At 40.3% G+C, this 19,942-nt stretch overlaps 1 protein-coding gene and 1 non-coding gene across 6 annotated transcripts in view; both read left to right on the forward strand.

The window, feature by feature from the left end:
• Positions 1 to 19,942, forward strand: part of LARP4B (La ribonucleoprotein 4B) — an 85,472-nt gene that overhangs the window by 4,283 nt on the left and 61,247 nt on the right. The gene's annotated exons all lie outside the window — the stretch shown is intronic.
• On the forward strand, positions 17,887 to 18,035 carry LOC130708027 (small nucleolar RNA SNORA57). The gene has a single exon (XR_009008055.1). It is a non-coding gene; the product is annotated as a small nucleolar RNA SNORA57 (small nucleolar RNA).

Raw genomic sequence — 19,942 nt, forward strand, 5'->3', positions numbered from 1 at the left:
CTCTTCATCGAGGTGCGCGGGCCTCTCACTGTCGCGGCCTCTCTTGTTGCAGAGCACAGGCTCCAGACGCGCAGGCTCAGTAGTTGTGGCTCACAGCCCCAGTTGCTCCGCGGCATGTGGGATCCTCCCAGACCCGGGCTCAAACCCGCGTCCCCTGCATCGGCAGGCAGACTCTCAACCACTGCGCCACCAGGGAAGCCCCCACCTCAGTTTTAGAGGAATTATTTGCATGCTTTCATAAACAAACATGAAAATTTTTACTTGAAAAGAATGCAATAGAAAATGCATAAAAATTCTACTTAAAAAATGTTAACTGACTTGATAGCTACATCTAGCACATACACTATTTTAGGTGGAGTGATTTAACTACGGGACCTCTAGATGATATTCTTTCTCAGTCTTTAAAAATGTGCCCCTTTTGATAACAATAAATATTTCTTACCTTCTTTATTTTGCTTTGAAATGAAAACAAATTATATTAGCCAAAAACAAAGCAATTACAGTAGTGAAAATGTATTTTTAAACTTCAGTGGATTTTTCCTTTTTTTTATTTTTTATTTTATTTTATTTTTTAAAATTAATTAATTAATTAATTTATGGCTGTGTTGGGTCTTCGTTTCTCTGCTAGGGCTTTCCCTAGTTGTGGCAAGCGGGGGCCACTCCTCATCGCGCTGCGCGGGCCTCTCACTATCGCGGCCTCTCTCGTTGCCGAGCACAGGCTCCAGACGCGCAGGCTCAGCAATTGTGGCTCACGGGCCCAGCCGCTCTGTGGCGCACGCGGGATCCTCCCAGACCAGGGCCCGAACCCGTATCCCCCGCATCGGCAGGCAGACTCTCAACCACTGCGCCACCAGGGAATCCCAGATTTTTCCATTTTTTTATTCCCTTTTGAGAATCATTGCTCCATGATCTGGTGCAAAGCAAGGCCACTGAGAGGAAAGAGGAGGGTTCATTCATTCCTTCTTTGAGCAGGTATTTTTGATCAGCCACACATTAGCAGTACAAAGATGAATGATACCAGAACTTTTCTCTAAGGCTTGTGGTCTAGAAGGAATTAAGACAGTGAACTGTTTTATTCAAAGTAAAGTAGACCAGCATTTTTGGACTCTTGAACCCTCTGTACGTGAAACTTCTTTAGGACTCTCCACTCCACGCTTCCTTGAGCAGTCCCGTTAGGACAGTCGAGTTTATTGTAGTGTGGAGTGTGGTGGACATCCCTCATCTCCCTTCCCTGCTTTATTTTTGTTTGTAGCACTTATTACTACATTATAACATGCCATGTAATTTCTGTATTTTACGTACCTTGTGTCTTCTTGTATTTGAATGTAAACCCTATGAAGTTGAGGGTTTCTGTCTCTTCTGTTCATTACTATGAACCCAGACCTTAGAAAACAGTATGCACTAAATAATTGATGAGTAAATCCCAGGGTTGTAATGGTGAACAAAAGAGAAAATTGCCCTCCTCTCTGGAACTTTCTGTCCACTGAGGCAGGGAGACAATCAGATAATGTTGTGCTGGGAGGTTGTCATGTAGACCTTGAGGGATTGGGCAGGGGGAGGGAGCCTTCTAGGCAGAGGATAATGGTGCAAAAACTCTGAGCTAGGAACTCATTTGGAGAGGCTGGCGACAGGGAGGGGGTGGGCGAGGCAGCAGTGGGGTCCTGCAGGGTCTGGAGCTCCTGGCATGGGTGAGAGTTGTGCTCTCTATCCTAAGAACAGTGAGAAGCAGTCAGAGGATTTGAAACAGGAGAATTGTAAGACCAGAATTGCCTTTTTAAGCAATCCTTCTGCTTTACAGAGACTTGTGTTGAAGGGGAGGAATGGATGCATACAGACTGGTTTTACTTGGCCCCAGGGTGGCAAGCTCTCTTGCTTACACTTGTGTTTGTCACAGTGGAACAGTCCAAGCCCTGGTCTAAATGAAGAATAGGTTGCTTAGAACCCCTTTCATTTGTATTACACATAATCATGTGTGTTTAAAAAATACTTTAAAAATAGGCCTCAAACCTGCTAGCATTTGTCACTTGTTTAAAGTATATTTGTTATTTCAGCTTTTATTAAGGCAGACTAATTAACAGATTCCTTTTTTAGAAACATCTCTGGAAAATGAGAACATTTTGTTTTCAGATTTCAAAAAACTTTGTTTTATTGTCAAAGCTTGAAAATATAGGGATTAAAAACATAGTGACCAATTGGATATAGATTTACAAGTTGCCTCGATTATTATCTCTTTCTGAATATATTAAACATTCCCTTTTCAAATATTTTTTTCTGGAAATAATCAAGTCCTTTAAAACCTCTTCTTTAAATACTTTATACTTTCTGAACATTTTTATTTCTGTTTGTTGATTACATATGTCTCTGTATTTCATTGTTGAGATTTTACCATCTGTATAATTTTTGCCTTGCCATGTACCGTTGACCCTTGAACAGCGGAGGGGTTGGGGAGCCAGTCCTCTGCGCAGTTGAAAATCAGAGTAGAACTTTCCAGTTGGCTCTCTGTATCTGTGGTCCCACACCCGTGGACTCAACCAACCTTGGGTCGTGTAGTACTGTAGTACATATTTATTGAAAAAAATCCGTGTATAAGTGGACCCACGCAGTTCAAACCTGTGTTGTTAAGAGTCAGCTGTGTGTGTGTGTGTCATAAGCACACTGCATATAGTATGTACTGTAATCCATTGCTGCCTGGCTTCTCAAAACTCCCATGGTCAGGGAATGCCAGGAGCCTTTAAAAGCAGACTTGAAGTCCCCGTGGAGAGAGTTGCCTTTTAAAACTCTGGGTATTTAGAAGGCAAAAGCATTTGATCTTTGCTACTATTATGGTATGCTGGTTGTCATTTAGTGCAGAAGCTCAGTGTGGAAACCTTTTGGAATAAACCTTTCTCTGGCATTATTGTAAGGTCCATGTTCCTTTTGGATTCATATCTGTATCTCCAGTGATGCTTGGTGTCAGACTAGAATGCTATTTCTAGTTTCCCTTCATACAGACCATTTCCCTTGGAGTACAGACCATTGTACAAGTGAGTAACTATGAGTCAGCAGTGTTTGCTTCTTCACACCTTAAATATCTAGGCAGGGGAAGGGCAGTTGGTGAAGACAGAAGGATGCAGTGATTAAAGCAGCTCGTACGTAGTACTTGCTGTCTCTGCGCGTGGCCCTTAGTTTTTCACAGCTCTTCCTATTTCTTTGTATACATTGACAAATTTTCCTTTATTCTGCTGAAATCATTATCTTTCAGGGCTCAGTACAGGAGAGTTAATCCTAAACATGAAAGGACCGGAAGTAGAAAATAGGATCACCAAATAAAATTGCAGAAGCATTCAAGCACACAAATAGAATTTGAAAGTCTCTGTGACCTGGCGAAACTTCCAGTTAAGAGTGAAATGTTTTCCTACAAAAGAGTGGTTTGGGATCCTAAAATGACCATAAGTTTTAGTATTTTCAGTCATGGACACTCTTAGCATACTGTTCTTTGAAGTTTAGAATGTTGAGAGTGTGTTTGATTGTCATTGTGGAGGTTTTTAATCTGTTAACGTAGTTTTAAGTTTTTCGTGAAATCGCGAGATTACAGCTCAAGATAAAAAAACATAGATCAGGTGTTTTCCCAAATTCACTGTACGGCCACAAGTCATATTACAGCGGTCCTCTCTTGTCTGGGGGTACATTCCCACAGTGGATGCCTGAAGCTGCGGACAGTGCCGTAACTCCTATATGTACTAATTTTTTCCTATACATACATACCTAGGATAAAGTTTAATTTATACATTAGGCACAGTAAGACATTAACAATAATAATAAAATATGACAATTATAACAATATACCATAATAGGAGCTATGTGAATGTGGTCTCAAAGTACCTTATTGTACAAATTTATTGCCTTCTCCATCTTAACTAATCATTTATCAAACACTTTGGCTATAACTTTTGCACTTTGAGGTGCGACAGAAAAACTAGCATGAATTTCTTTTTCCTTCACAATTTTCACAGTGTTCGTACTGTAGATCTTAACCTCAGCACAATTTTTTTCCTTATTAAGTCAGGAATTTTTACCTTTTCACTTAAAGGAAGCACTTTACAGCTTCTCTTTGGCATATCTGAATTGCCAGCATCACTACTCTTGCTCTTTGGGGCAATTATTAAATAAAATAAGGGTCCCTTGAACTCCAGCACTGCCAGACTGTGATAGCTGATCTGATAACCAGCTGGCTGCTGAGTGACTAATGGGCGGGATACGCTGCACAAAGGGTTGAGTCACGTCCCGGGTGGGACAGCGCAAGATTGGGCCGTGCTACTCAGATGGCGCGCAATTGAAAACCTATGAATTGTTTAATTCTGGGATTTTCCACTTGATATTTTTGGACCATAGTTGACCCTGGGTAACCAAAAGCATGGAAAGCAAACCACGGATAGGGAGGGACTCCTGTGCTAGGTAATATTCTGAGTGGGGCAAATGAAAGCTAGATCATTATCTTCCAATTTACAGTTTGGTGCGTGGGGGTGTGGTTAGGTAGGTTTATTGATAATTGGTGAAGAATAAGTGTACCAAATGTTTAATAATAATTAACAGTACACGTAATCAGCCTTAATCCAGTTGCATGGAGTAGTTTGTTTTTATCAGTGCCATTGTTACCTGCCTGGAATTATAAGACTGAGAGGGAAACCTTTTATCCTTTTTGACTATTCATGTAATGTTTGGTGTGAATGAAATAACACTTTGAAGTAAGTCATTTTCTGAGACTTTGAGTTTTGGTCTACATTATTTTATTAACTGAGATTTGATAATAGTTTCTGAAAATAACTGCCAGAAAAATTGCGTAGTATTACAGTTGTAGTGTGAGGGTTTTAGAGCTCTAAAGATTCAGAGACTGAAACGCACAGAGGTAAAATTAATTAGAAATACAGCTAGTTGGCTGGTGGCAGAGTGAGGACTATAACTTCGGTCCACTATTAATAGAACTCAGTAGGATACTTTTCAAGTTACACCCTTAACAGTGGAATTTCAAAAGAAAAATTGAAATTGGTGAAAGTGTTAGTTTTATGTATGCTATAGAATTTTAAGTCAGCATTTTATTGTTATGTTTTTAAAGCAGATTTGTAAAGCAGCCATTAAACTGTGCTTTTTAAAACATTGAATTAATGTTTTTATTCCAGGAAAATTAAGGGTTTTGTTTGTCATTTTAGATAGTTTAACCTATTAGCTTTAATCCATTTAAAATCCTTCCTGTTAGGAAGGCGCTAACAGGTCTTCTAGTCTGTATCATATATTCAGACTCGTCTTTGAGAAATAGTCTAAGGAAAATTCATTTAAATTCAGTGGTTTCCTTCCTAAAGCATTCAGACCTTAACATCCGCACCCCGGTGCAGGGCTTTGCCTTCAGGCTTTGGAAGCAGCAGCCCCTGTGTTCACACCCACCACCTTTCTGTGAAGAGGAGGGCAGGCTCCAGAGCTCTGAGCACCTCTCCTGGCCTTCAGTTCTGCCTTGTCTGTTTGTGTTCGTTGCTGCCATGTGCCCAGTGATTTCAGACCTCCACAGCCTGCAGCTTTCCTAAACGGAGACCTGAGCGCAGGTGGCAGCAGTTGCCATCCTCCGCAGTGTATTGGACTTGTAATTCAGGTGACCCAAAGCCCTTGCTGCTTTTTTCCCCATTTGTTCTTTGGAACATCTGTTTTACTGTTTAGGAACATCTGTTTTACTGTTTAGGAAACTGAGGCCTGGAGACAGGTGCCTTATATCACACAAGAGAGAAGAGCAGAAAACGGGATTTGCCTAACTTCTTGTTTCCAAGTCCATTGCAAATAGTGCCCAGTTCTCAGAAAGCATAGGTGTCTTGCATAAAGGTGTCTTAGGTCCAGTAACCTGATAGATTTGAGAGCTATAAACACAGCATAGCTAAGCATCAGAAATGCTGGCTTTAATTAGAAAGTTTTAATAGTTGTTTTATAGTGATGATTGTTGAGGTCAGGGGTAGCCCACAACAGAAGTCTGAGAGAAGGTCATTTACCTTGCTGAGGAGTAATTCAAAATTATTGGAGCTGATTCTGATCCTCATAATTGGCTTGGAACTTTTATGGTGATGTTATTAGTTTCATCATCTATTGAACTGTAATCCTAAGTGGGCTAGGACTTGAGATCCAGTTACTTACAAAATGGAGAAGGTATTATGTTGGAATATCAAATTGAAAGATTATCCAAAGTAGTACATGTTTTTGAATTATAACTGTGGAACATAAATTCTTTCTTCAAACGTGGTATCACTTTTGTAAGGAATGCTTCATGTTAGGGGGTATTTGATATATTTTAATATTAACTGATTTGCACAGTCATTTTGGAAAACGTGAAAGCGTGTTCAATTGTCACACCTAATCTTTGAGGATCGTGATTAGGTTCTGTGCTTGGACTCAGTGGCTGTTACTTTCTGAGTACAACGTGGTACGGGTGCCCCTACTGTCCTATTCGGAAGTGGAGCACTCCTCTGGAACCTTCCATAAGCCAAAATGGTGTAAAGCAAAGAAGCAGTTACCTTAGGACACATCTTGTTAAGGGAGGCACAGAATAGATGGAGGTAAAGCCCAGATGCTCACAGACGCAGCTCATAGCCAGGTGGCTGGGTGCTGAGATGCTGAGCGTGGCGGGGGAAGGAGCTCGGCGGGGCTGCTGTCACTGCTCCAGTGAGCGCTGCCCCTGTAACTGCTGCAAAACGAACGCAGAAAGCTGCCAAGCCGCCGTTTTTGATGATTTTCGCAAAAGCAAAAGTTCTCTTCAGGTCTCTTGGTTAGCAAAAACGGGTACTAACATAGGCCTTTCGTACAAGCAAACTTTGGCAAAGTGGGAGATCTCTGTGTTTCATAGCTCCCTGGGGCCGGTTCCTGGTTGTTCGCTGGCACTTGTTTGAGCACATGCTCTGTGCTGACAGGCCCTAAAAATGCTCACCACCTGCTAGGTGGGGGTCCCTGCTCTTATTGTCCTCGTCCCACGCCCAGCCTGATGTCATAGGTGGACTTGGGGTGGGGAGGGAATCCTTGAGCTCCTGGGTTAGTGTTTAACATTTCTAGTATATGTCCATTTTTCCAGTGAAAGGAGTCATAACTTTCAGCATATTTTCAGAAGGATCTTTGACCTCTACTTTCTTTTTTTTTTTATTTTAATTAATTTATTTTTTGCTGCACACAGGCTTTCTCTAGTTGCAGCGAGTGGGGGCTACTCTTCTTTGAGGTGCCCAGGCTTCTCATTGCGGTGGCTTCTCTTGTTGCGGAGCACAGGCTCTAGGCGCGCGGGCTTCAGTAGTTGTGGCGTGTGGGCTCAGTAGTTGTGGCTCACGGGCTCTAGAGCACAGGCTCAGTAATTGTGGCGCATGGGCTTAGTTGCCCCGCGGCATGTGGGATCTTCCTGGGCCAGGGATTGAACCTGTGTCCCCTGCATTGACAGGTGGATTCTTAACCACTGTGCCGCCAGGGAAGCCCTGACCTCTACTTTCAATACAAATAATAGGTTTTGTGTGTTTGCCGCTTAGGAATTTCTTCTATGAGTTGTCATTTTGATAAATAATTTTTTACTGTCAACATCATTTTGTATTTAACTCTTCTGTATGTTCAGATCCCAAGTGCACACTTACATGTATGTACACACATGTACACACATATACAAAACCTAGAGAGTATCTAAAATAAAATGAAAGTGAACTCAAAGTAATTTTACCGTGACCTAAGAATGTTGTCTTTTCCCACATTAACACATCATTTGGAATAGGCAGCAACAGAAACTTTCACTTTGAGTCATCTCATTTTCTGAGCTTTATATTTTAAATACTAGGAATTTCCTTCCACATGTTTAGTGCATGAAAGATGAAATGATTAAACACATTTCCTGAGATTATGCTCTGTTGGGTACTGTATCAGGATACAGCGGTCAAGAAAGTAGATACTTTCCCGCCCTCCCAGTACTGGAGAGATGGCTGCCTCGCTGCATGTAAAGGGTTTGCAACTCAGGCTTTGTGGAAAGCACGAGGAGTGACATTTCCAGCTGGGCTGGCTGGTTGGTGTCCCAGTGGTCTGAGTGCCTGCGTGGTGGGTGTACGCTGAGGGTGGGATGCAGGTCTCCTGTTTCAGGAGCGTCATTCTGCGGAAGGATTGGTGGGACGGGGGAGACCTAGGAGGTTGGGGTAGTCATTCTGTGCAAAGATCATGGTTATTGGAACAGTTTAGTGACAGTAGAGGTGAGGAGGTATAAGCTTATGTGAGAGAAGGGGTTAGAAATTTATTTGCAGGTTTCTGGTTAGAGCAGCTGGGTAGATGATGTCCTGTCTTTCCTTGAGATTGAGGGATTGTCAGTTTTTATTTGTTTTATATGAGAATGGATTTTTTTAAACGGTTGATTTTGAGGAATCCGTAGGTCAAAAAATGTTCGCCAGATATTTGCTTAGTTGCACTGAAATTTAACACATGGTGTTAACTGAAATCAGGAAAAGCTGAGAGCAGAAGGCCCAGTGAGGTAGAAGCTGCAGGTGACGATCTCCTGGTGAAACCAGCTACCTGTGGGCAGCAAAGTGCTGGGGCTGGTGGGCTGCTCTTTGTTTTCTCTCTGTTCCTCTTCCTACCAGTTGAGTTGTTTGCTTACAAAAGCCAGTTCAGTTTGTCCCCGAGTGTGTTCAGGGCAGTTGTACTCATTAAGTACATGATTTAACTAATATAAACTGATAAAAATAGTACAAAACAGTTATCATAGGAAAACTAATTTGAAAACTTTGGAGTGTCTCAATAAAAACAAATCACCAAAACTGCTATTAAATTAGGTAGATGGATATGACAACTATAAAAAATTGGGGAATAATTATTCTAGAAGCATTGCTCCATTCAGATTATTTTTTAAGTATCCAAGTTGTACTTTAAGGAAACAAGTGAAAGTCTTAGGTGATTCATTAGGATGTGGTTTAGGTGAGAAAGAAATAAAAGAATGTCCAATAGACTAACTCAGTCTAAGAAAAAGGCCCAAGTGATGAGTATATACAGGTTCAGGTGGCTCAGGATTCATGTATCAGGTTTCAGAATCGCCTCCCTTACTATACAGTTACTTCCTGTCACATAGGATGAGAGAGCATCCAGGGAGGGTCAGAGAGGAGGAGCAGAAAAGGAGGCACATGAGGAAGAGAGCGCTTGCAGAGGCCGCCTTCTGGTCCATCTAGTGTCAGGCAGGCGAGTGGCCGTTTTGGAAGGAACAGTGTCCTTGGAGAGGCTGCTTCTGGTCCAGGACCCCCCCAGTCACTTGGTTTTGTCCTGCTTCTCTTGTCTCCACTCTCCCTCCCTTGCGCTCTGTCTTTGGAGACAGCATGGGCTGGGCATGTTTAGACAGGGACAGGAGGAAGAGGTTGAAGATATAGGAAAAGAGGAGGGAATGGGATCCAGACCACAGATAAATGACCAGCGCTCTTACAATTAACAGGTAGTTTTTTCTCTAAACCTTCTCTGATATAGAAACTGCAGAGAAAAACTCATTCATTTTCATGAAGTTTTTTAAAGTTGTCTTAGGTGCAGGTTGTATGTATTTGGGTTCCTTGCCCTGACTTTCAAGGTCTAGTTTTCAAGAGCTATATAAGATTATAGTTGTTATGGAATATTTCCCTTTCACCAAAGTGCTAAGAAATATAGGTCTATTAGGAATACTAAATTCAGGAAAGGAAAGATGGACATTAACGTAGATCTTGAAATAAGTCATATTTTATCACTACTTATAAAGGTGTTAAGTGGCTTTTAATTTTTAAGGAAGATGATTTACATGTTCGGGTAACAAGAGTTTAGGGAAGACCCATAGGGCTGTAGATGGCACTTGAGGAAGATAGGTTGCCCTATTTATTACGGCCATCTGTTGCATCAAATACAGCTATTTACCGCTTTGGAGCTCTGCAGACCCTGTGGGAATTTCATTGTCCTTCATTTGGAGAAACATTACATATTCAAGATGTTCTTGCTTTGTTTTGATTTATTGCTTAGTTGATTAATGTAGATCAGAAGTACCTTTTCCCCACAGCAAAGCTTTTCTTTTAATTTAACGTACTTGAAAACTACATGTTGGTAGTACTTTAAGAAATTGGTCTGTTACAGGATGAAGAAGTTAAAATATTCTATCAGTATCAGGTGTACAGTTTTTTTTAATTGCTGAATTTGTGTATGGTTCCAGAACTTCGAACAATCGTGCCACCTCTAGTTCTGGTTTTGTGGCGCCCTCCTAGGAATAACAAGCATGTCCCAGTTTGAGCAGCACAGGGTTAAAGCAGCTCCAAGATGTTTCCAGCTCTGACGTTCTGTCATTCTTTAAAATGTTGAGTTCTAAGTTTGCTCAGCACCCCCCACCCATCTTCCTCTTCAGGTGAAAGAGTATTATGCTCTTTCAACTGAAAAACTGTAGTTATGTGATTATAAATTGGAAAGCACAATAGAACGTGATAGGCAGTCCTTGAAAAAATGCAAGCTTCATTAAAAGGGTGAGGTGAATAGAGACTTTTTCCCGTAAAAAGAGTTGAAGAAATGTACTGTCTAGAGTTTATTTTTGAAGACGGCTTCTGGGTCTCTTGAAAGACACTTTTGTGGTATTGATTCTGACTTTTGGTACAGGTGTATACTAATGGTATATTTGGCTATCAGCATTTTTTGTTTTCAAATGTAAATGAGAGAAAGTGATTTTTGTGGAGAGTTTCAATAATCTCAAAGTGATCACATGTTCAAAATGAAAGTAACAAAGCTGTATAGTTTAGAAAAAAAAAAAAACCTACATATGCTCAGTCCCCTAAGGTAAAAATAAATTATGAAAGATACTGAATGAAGCAGTTCTGCTCTTTGTCCAAAGGGTGATATTATGCATGAAAGGTCAGCAGTGATTGTTTTTTCCTGCTCTGGACTGTAGACACGTTCAGCTTTCCATCAGCAAGGTTAGTGTGTGTCTGAGAACAGAGACATGTGAATAAGAGGCGCAGGCGCTCACACTGGAAGGGCCTTTGCAGCAGGTGAGCAGACTGATGTGAGAAGGACTTGGGGGTGGAAGTGAGGGGGCCTGAGTGAGGCAGGAGAGGTATAGGGGGGCTCTCAGCCTGGCAGACTGCTGGCCAGACCCTGCGCATCTGGCACGTGGGGGGGCCCTCACTTTCAACCTGGGAAGTAGTTCTTACTGAAAAAATGTTGATAAACAGACGAATGGAGGTCAGAATACATTCTAAACAGGCTGGACTCAGGACCATTAGCTTTTGAACTATGAAATTGAATATCTTTGTTAAAATAAAAGTATTTCTTGGCATATGTACTCCTTCCACATTAGGCTGAGTGGTGTGGACGTGCTGCCTTGTGTCCTGTGCAGGCTGCCAGTTTGGCCCTGGCACTTCCTGGTCATGTCCAGAAAGATGTGTCAATTAGCAAAGCTTGCACTGGTGAAAAAGTATGTGGCTGTTTCAGGAGATGCTCTTCTGTTGGAAAAGGAGCAACTCATGATAAGAGCAAGAAGTTATACTTTGAGGGCAGAAAGGCTGTATCTCTAAGGATGTGATTCTCTGCTTCACCTTTGCACTCACATTTACCAAAATTTTACAAAACAGCCATTACAACCACGTGCAAAGTAAGAGAAGGATTTTAAAATCTTCATATTGCTTTACTTGTTTCAAATAATAGTTTATTTAGGATTCCTTATAACCTAGTAAAATAATCTTCTCAAATATTTGTCTTCTCCAGGGCAAGATAATATGTCATAAACCAATTATAAGTCTTAAAGCTGCAAGGGACCTTTTTCATTTTTTTGTGTGGAATTATCTAATAAAGATCTAAATTGAAAGCAATTAGTAGAAAAAAATTTTAATGTAATTTTTATGGTATATGTCTCATGCAGATACTTTCCCATTCCTGTTTGGCTAAGAAATAAGTTTTTGCATGTTGTGTTTGATTTTATGCCCTCCCTAGGAGCAGAGCCAGATCAAACTATGAAAAAGAGTTACCTTTTCCTCCTACTGTCTTTTTCAATAGAAGCACAGGTATGCATGTATAAAAGGAAATTCTAAAAATTAATATCAGTTTATTGGCAGCCTCTGCTTAGGAATATGTATTTCCATACTGGGTGCCAGTTTGAAAGTGTAATTAAACAACTACTCCACTGAGATTGGATTGCTCTCTTTTCATTCATCATCACTGTAGGAAGACTCAGTGGAAAGAATGGACTGTCATAGAGATATTGAATCTTAAAAAACAAAAGAGCTAGAGTAACAGCTTTCCTGGAGACAGCCGTCTGTTGCTCTGTAAATGTTCCCACTGTTCAGGCCTACAGATTCAGTTGTGGATATAATCTGTGGAAGGTGCTGTGGAAGGTGCATAAGCTGATCTGCCCCGATACGAATTATTCTGCTGTGAGACAGGAATATACATTTTAGATACTGTAGGGTGATGCAGACAGCTGTGAGGTAAACAGTACAGCCCAGCTGGCAGTAGGAGACAAGTATATGATAACTGTCATTCCCATTGTGGTGTTTGATTTTCTTACACCTCTTTATCTAGAGTTGGGCATATTGAGTTCATAAAATATTTAAAGTTACAATTCTTAACACACATCCATCCTTACAGTCCCCAAATGCTAGGATTGTGCTTTAATGATTTGATTTAGCTTCTTTGACCATTTTTGTCTTTTCTAATGAGCTTATTTAGTTTCAGATGTCTGGGAGGCAAACTGTCTTTCTAAAAAGTATGTTTAGACATTGAAAGTAACAGATTTTAACTTTTCTAATTGATTCTCAAAGGAGTCACACACTACTTAATTAAGACAACCTCTGAAGTTATTAATAATCCATTTTTCATATATAGGTAAAACTGTGTTTACTTATCTAGTTGAATAGTTATTTACTGTTTTTTTGTAAAATGCTTCCAGTTGTTAGGCTGGAGTTCTTAGAACATATATCTGTGTGATAGCATCGTGTATCGTCCATCTCCTCTGCTTGTGCTGTGTTCCTTAACTCATTGCTCTTGATCACACACAGTTATTAGGCGTTAGAAGAGACCTTAGCATATGTGGCTGCAAATGCAGAAAGAGTATTTAGACAACAGGATAGTAAAACCATATGTATTTGAGTGTTACTGACAAAATGAAGCTCTTTGGGGTAAATTGTAGCATATCACTGGTGGGATATATTTTCCTGTTGTGTCCTATACATACTAAGAAGAAGCACGTGGATACCTTTTGAGAAACTAAGGATGGTAGGGGAGAGGCACACGTATGGTCACTGCTGAAAAGAGCAGAGAGGCTGTGGTGCGTGAGGAAGGGAATGAGAAAGGGAATCTAAGGTTGCCTTCAGGAAGGAGGGAGGAGCGTTCCAGGCCAGAAGAACAGAATGCAAAGAAAGGTCTGGAAGTGTTCAAGGGTTCAGTGAATACAGAGCGTGGGGGGCAGTCTGTCCAGACTTCCTGACTTCAGAATAATGTTTTTAGATTCAGAAAAGAGGCTTCGTATTTGGCACCCATATAGTGGAGAGTTGTCTTATGTGAAATGTGTACCTTTTAAGGTCAACTCATAAAGCAAAAATTGTCTACACCCTTGAAAATTCCCCAGGAAGGTGCAGTGTATCGTCTCTCCACACTCTACTTTTTCTGACATTGAATCAGATCACTTTTTGTTGTAAAGAAAGATGAAGTATTTGGCTTATATTTAGGCACCATGTTTTTTTCTTTTTTTTAAACCGCTTATTTTAAGTGCCAAAATCATAATCTGCACATTGGTAGAAAATGAATATTACCATAAAAGGGAAGAAGGAACGAAGAGCAGCTAAGGAAACTATAGGTACGTCTGAGGCCCCGCCACAGTGGGGCGTGTGCCCGTTAGCGTGGACTGACAGGGTGAGCTGCCTGCACAGGTGCCTGTGACCCAGCTCACTGGACCTACTAGCCTTGTGGCCTTGACTGCGTGTCCTCTGAACTCAGTTTCCCGGTCTGCTAGGTGGGCGTGAGACCTGACTAACAGAATTAAGGTTAATTTAGTACCATGTAAAGCACTTAGAATAATCGTTGCACAACAGAGATCCAGATGCTCATTCTAATCTAGAGACAAATCATCCATGTTTCCACATTACCTTTTTGTACTAAGAAAAATAATTTCATGCTGTTTTAGGAGAATGATATCTTTTTTTTTTGGCTGCGTTGGGTCTTTGTTGCTCTGCACGGGCTTTCTTTAGTTGCGGCGAGCCGGGGCTACTCTTCGTTGTGACGCACGGGCTTCTGATTACAGTGGCTTCTCTTGTTGCTGAGCACAGGCTCTAGGTGCACGGGCTTCAGCAGTTGCAGCACGCAGGCTCAGTAGTTGTGACTCGTGGGTTCTAGAGCGCAGGGTCAGTAGTTGTGGTGCATGGGCTTAGTTGCTCTGGGACATGTGGAATCTTCCCAGACCAGGGCTTGAACCCGTGTCCCCTGCATTGGCAGGCGGATTCTTAACCACTGCACCACCAGGGAAGTCCCGAGAATGATATCTTTATTTTGACTGTTTTAGAAATTATCAAATTCTCTGTCCTTATTATTTGAAAACCCATTGAAGTGCGCCAAGCATGTGTTTGAAAATAAGGCTCTTAACCTCTAATTGTTTATTATTTGGGTTGTTTCCACTTTTTGGCTATTATAAATAATGTTGCTATGAATATTTATGTACAAGTTGTGGTGGGGAAATATGTTTTCAGTTCTCTTGGGTGTATACCTAGGGATGCAATTGCTGAGTCATAATGGTAGCTCTTTGTTTAACATTTTGAAGCTGCTTACCAAAGTGGCTGTACCCTTTTAAATTCCCACCAGCAATGTATGAAGATTTTCATTTCTGCACATCCTTGTCAGCACTTATTATTATTTGTCATTTTGATTATAGCCATCCCAGTGAGTGTAGAGTGGAATCTCATGTTTCAGTTTGCATTTCCCTAATGACTAATGATGTTAAGCATCTTTTCACCTGCTTATTGGCCATTTGTATATCTTCTTTGGGAACATGTCAATTCAGACTCTTTGCCCATTTTTAACTTATTTGTGTCTTAGTTTTGGGAATTCTTTATTCTAGATATGTGTCCCTTATGAGATATATAATTTGCAAATATTTTCTCCCATTCTCCATATTATCTTTTCACTTTCTTGATGGTGTGCTTTGAAGCACAAAAGTTTTAAATTTTGATGAAGACCAGTTTATTTTTTCTTTTGTTGTTTCTGCTTTTGGTGTCCCAGCTAAGAAGCCATTGCCTAGTCCATGCTCATGAAGCTTCATTCTATTTTCTTCTGAGTTTTATAGTTTTAACTCTTATAGGCAGGTGTTTGCTTCATTTTCAGTTAATTTTTATATAGAGAGTAAGTTTAGGGGTCCAGCTCCATTCTTTTGCATGTGGACAATCAGTTGTCCCAGAATCATTTGTTGAAAGGAGTATTTTTTTCCCCATTGAATGGTCTTGGCACTCTTTCGAAACTCAGTTGACCGTAAATATAAGGGTTTATTTCTGGATTCTTAATTCTGTTCCATTGATCTGTATGTCTGTCTTTTGGCCAGCACCACACTGTTTTGATTTTTATAGCTTTGTAGTAACTTTTGAAATCAGGAAGTATCAGTCTTCCAACTTTGTTCTTTTTTTTTTTTAATTTTGTGGTTGCACCGGGTCTTAGTTGCAGCAGGTCAGGCTCCTCAGTTGCGGCTTGTGGGCTTCTTAGCTGCAGGTCGCTGGCTCCTTAGTTGCAGCATGCGAGCTCTCAGTTTCGGTATGCATGTGGGATCTAGTTCCCTGACCAGGGATCGAACCTGGGCCCCTGCATTGGGAGCACGGAGTCTCAGCCACCCTGCTACCAGGGAAGTCCCTCCAACTTTGTTGTTTACAAGATTGTTTTGGCTATTGTGCATCCCTTGCATTTCCATAGGAATTTTAAGATCAGTTCATCAGTTCCTGCAAAAAAGGCAGGTGGGATTTTGATAGGGATTGCATTGACTCTGGATTGATTTGGGGAGTGTTGGCCATAAGAGTAGCATGTCATCCCATCCATGAACACCAGGCACTTGTCCATGAGAACTAGTTATGTCTTTTATCAGTGGCTCTCAAACCTGTGGGCTCAGGACCTCATTACACTTTTAAACATTGAAGGTCCCTAAGAGCTTTTGTTTACATGACTTATTTCTATCTATATTTATATTAAAGATTAAGACTTTGAAATTTTAAAAATGTATTTTTCTTTAAAAATAACAAACCCCTTGCATGTAATATAAATAACATTGCCTGTGAAAAAACAGCAGTCTTTTCCAAAAACAAAAAGTAATTTAATGAGGAAAGTGGCATCATTTTATATTTTTGTGAATCTCTTTAATGTCTGATTTAATAGAATCTTAGCTGTAATCTCATCTGCTTCTGCATTTGCTCTGTTAGTGATGTGTTATTTTGGTTGAACTGTAAGAGGGAAAACCTGGCCTCACACAAATATGTGGTTGGGAAGGTGAGTTTTTAATAGTCTTTTCATGTAACCTTGAACTTTGATCTTACACCAGAACTCCACTGAGCTTCTGCGAGGAGAGAATGAGAGTGAAAAAGACATAATATGTCAGCATTCATTTCAACCTCGTGGCCCCAGAAAGGGCCTTTGGGACCCCTGATGGAGCCCAGACCACACTTTGAGACCCCCTGTCTTGGAGAACAAGACTGATAGTATAATTTCATGAGAAAATGTCGTGATAACTGAATGACAGTTTTATTACCCATATTGACCGACAGCTGGGTCAGTACCTGCTCTTTCTGCAGGAGAGACTTTTCTCAACCCTTAAGTATTAGGTGGGTGGTTGGTAAACGTGGAATCAGCCAACCGGTGAGTTTTATTAAGTATGTGTAATATATAAATAGTAAGTTATTCCAAAAAATTGAGCCTACAGGAATGAAACAAAGTGGAACATGATCCTTGAGTTTTAATCTTAATCACACATTGTTAGTCATCTGGTGTCCTTCCTTCTAGTTTCATTTGTTTCATTTTTAAATATTCACAAAGCTCTGTGAATTTTAAAAACATAGTTGTAATTATACTGTCCACAGTTTTATATCCTGCTTTTTTTACTTTATGTAATCTTTGTGAATATTTTTTAATACTTGTAATATATTGCTTTATTTTTTGCTTTTCTGTAGTTAGTTTTTATTTCCCCTTTTTTGACTAAAGCTTCCATGAACATTGTTTATAAAATGGTTTACATATTTTTGTATTGTTTCATTAGTACAGATTTTAAATAGAAGTAAGTATGGGAAGTTTTGGATATATATTTATACTACATCCTAGTTAGAGTTTTCTTTTTGGTTTTTTATTATGGAAATTTTTTTTTTTTTTTAATAAAGCTATTCTTTTCCTTTTTTTTTTTTTAATTTATTTATTTATTTATCTTTGGCTGCGTTGGGTCTTCGCTTGTGTGCCAGGGCTCCCCCTAGTTGCGGCAATTGGGGCCACTCTTCATCGCGGTGCGCAGGCCTCTCACTGTCGCGGCCTCTCCCGTTGCGGAGCACAGGCTCCAGACGCGCAGGCTCAGCAATTGTGGCTCACGGGCCTAGTTGCTCCGCGGCATGTGGGATCCTCCCAGACCAGGGCTCGAACCCGTGTCTCCTGCATTGGCAGGCAGATTCTCAACCACTGCGCCACCAGGGAAGCCCTATTATGGAAATTTTAACCACACAAGTAGGGAGGACATTATAGCAGTCCTCCACGTACTGTACCCATCATCTAGTTTCAGCTACCATCAACTTGCTGCATTCTTGTATTTCTGTTTCTTCCTTAAACTTACAAAAAAGTTATTAGCATATTTCAAAGCAAATTCCAGATGTGTAATTTCATCTGTAGTCTTTTAGTTTATGTCTTTTAAAAATAAGACATTTAAGAGTAAACAACCCTCCTTTTCTTGGCGGGGATCGGGCGTGCGGTCCCGGTCCGCGTAATGTACGGAGGTAGAGGGAAAGGGCTCCGGCCCCCTCGGCGTCATGTCTTCGGTACCGGCGGCTTTCAGTCCGCGGGTTCTATCCTCAAGCGCCGGGACACAGGGAAAAAAAAAAAAAAGGAAAAAAAAAAAAAAAGAAAAAAAAAAAAGGAAAAAAAAAGAGTAAACAGCCACAGCACCTTCATTGCACTCAACAAAATTAATAATCACCTTTTATCAGCTAGGCAACGTTCAGTTATTCCTGTGAAAAATGTAATTTTAACTTAATTTATTCAAATCTGGATCCAGATACAGTTCTCACATTACATAAGGTTATTTTGGTTAAAGCTTTTGTATTTTGTAGCAATAAAAGTCTCCCTTTTTTTTTTTTAATGTCGTAGATTTGCTGTAGAAAAGAGGACATCTGTCTGTAGTATGCCCCACATTTTGGGTTTAGCTAGTGGCATTGTGTTGGTGTTATTTAACACATACTGTTCCCAGAATTTCCTTGAAATTGGGGGTTGGATGTAGAGGTTTGATTGAATACAGGTTCTTTTTTTTTTTTTGGCAGAATACTTCATAGATCTGATACTCTTCGTCCCATTAAGAGTGTGATACCTAGTTGTTGGCATTAAGAGTGTGATACCTAGTTGTTGGCACGTTAGTGATAAGATTGAAAAGTAGCTTCAGTCCCTCTGAGCCAATCATTATAAGTTCCCCATCAGCTCTTCCCCTAGTTTTAGCAGGCATCAACCATCATTTCATTAGATGTTGCAACATTTTGATTTTCTAATTCTGTTATTCACTATCAGTTTTTAATTGTGGTTCCTGTATAGTGAACAGTGTGCCCTGATCTTTGGTTTTGCTGAAATAGTCATCCAGGAAAGGCAGGCTGATGCTTGTTTCCTAGAGTAATCTTCAGAAAAAGAAGTTGGTATCATAACAGCCTCCAGAAGTGACTAGTATAGTGGTGGGGTTTGAACTGTCGTGGATTTTTGTATGTTTGTTTCCATTCTTTCTTTGTGCCCCTCACATTCTCTGTCTTTGGCCATCTGGAGCCCCTCCCTTCCTTTCCTGTTGCTCCTGTGATGTGACCACAGGAGTCTTGGAGCACTTCCTTGCTGTCATGATAAGGTGTCCCAGGTTCATCTCAAATTGAGCAACATTCTGCAAAAATGTGGCTGAATGAGGAGGCAAGACTGAGGGGCTGTCACAGGTTGGAGGAGACCAGAGAGAAGTGACAGCTCAGTGCCGTGTGGGATCCTAGAGTGGGTTCTGGTGTAGAAGGAGGATACTAGTAGAAAAACTAGTGAAAGCCAAAGAAAATCTATACAGTTGACCCTTGAACAACGCAGGAGTTAGGGGCGCTGACTCCCATGCAGTCGAAAATCAGCATGTAACTTGGCATGCAGCCCTCCATATCCACAGTTTTGTACCCTGGTATCCTTGATTCTGCATTTTGGATTCAGCCAACCACAGATCCAGATCGTGTAGTCCTCTAGTAACGTTTTATTGAAAAAAGTCTGCGTATAAGTGGACCCACACACCTCAACCCCCGTGGTTCAAGGGCCAACTGTAGTTTAAAAAGTTACATTTACAGTAAATAAAAAAAGATTATGTAGATCTTACCTAGCTTATTTGATTTTATGTTTGTATTTCCTTTTATGCTAAAATGAATACTTAATATTAATGTAATTCTTTTTTACCTTATCGTATTACAGTGTGTATATGTGTGTATATAATATGTAAAATAGTTTCAAAATAATACCAACATTTACCCCAAAGAACAAACCTACTGAGTGCATTTTAAGATTTCTTGGTGAATTTTTAGGATTTTGTATGCAAATACTGTCTTTTAATATCACTTAGAATAATTCTTCTCTGGATATTTATGCCACCAACTTGATATACAGTTATGTTTATTTGAAATTGATTTATGTTTTTTTAAGGATTTCTTTGAGTGTCCCAGAAGACCTAAATAAATATTTAATTATGAAACAAACATTTCGGGTATATGTGAAAAGAATTGTT

Source organism: Balaenoptera acutorostrata, chromosome 3, assembly GCF_949987535.1.
Source record: "Balaenoptera acutorostrata chromosome 3, mBalAcu1.1, whole genome shotgun sequence".
In the NCBI taxonomy this organism is placed as follows: Eukaryota; Metazoa; Chordata; class Mammalia; order Artiodactyla; family Balaenopteridae; genus Balaenoptera; species Balaenoptera acutorostrata.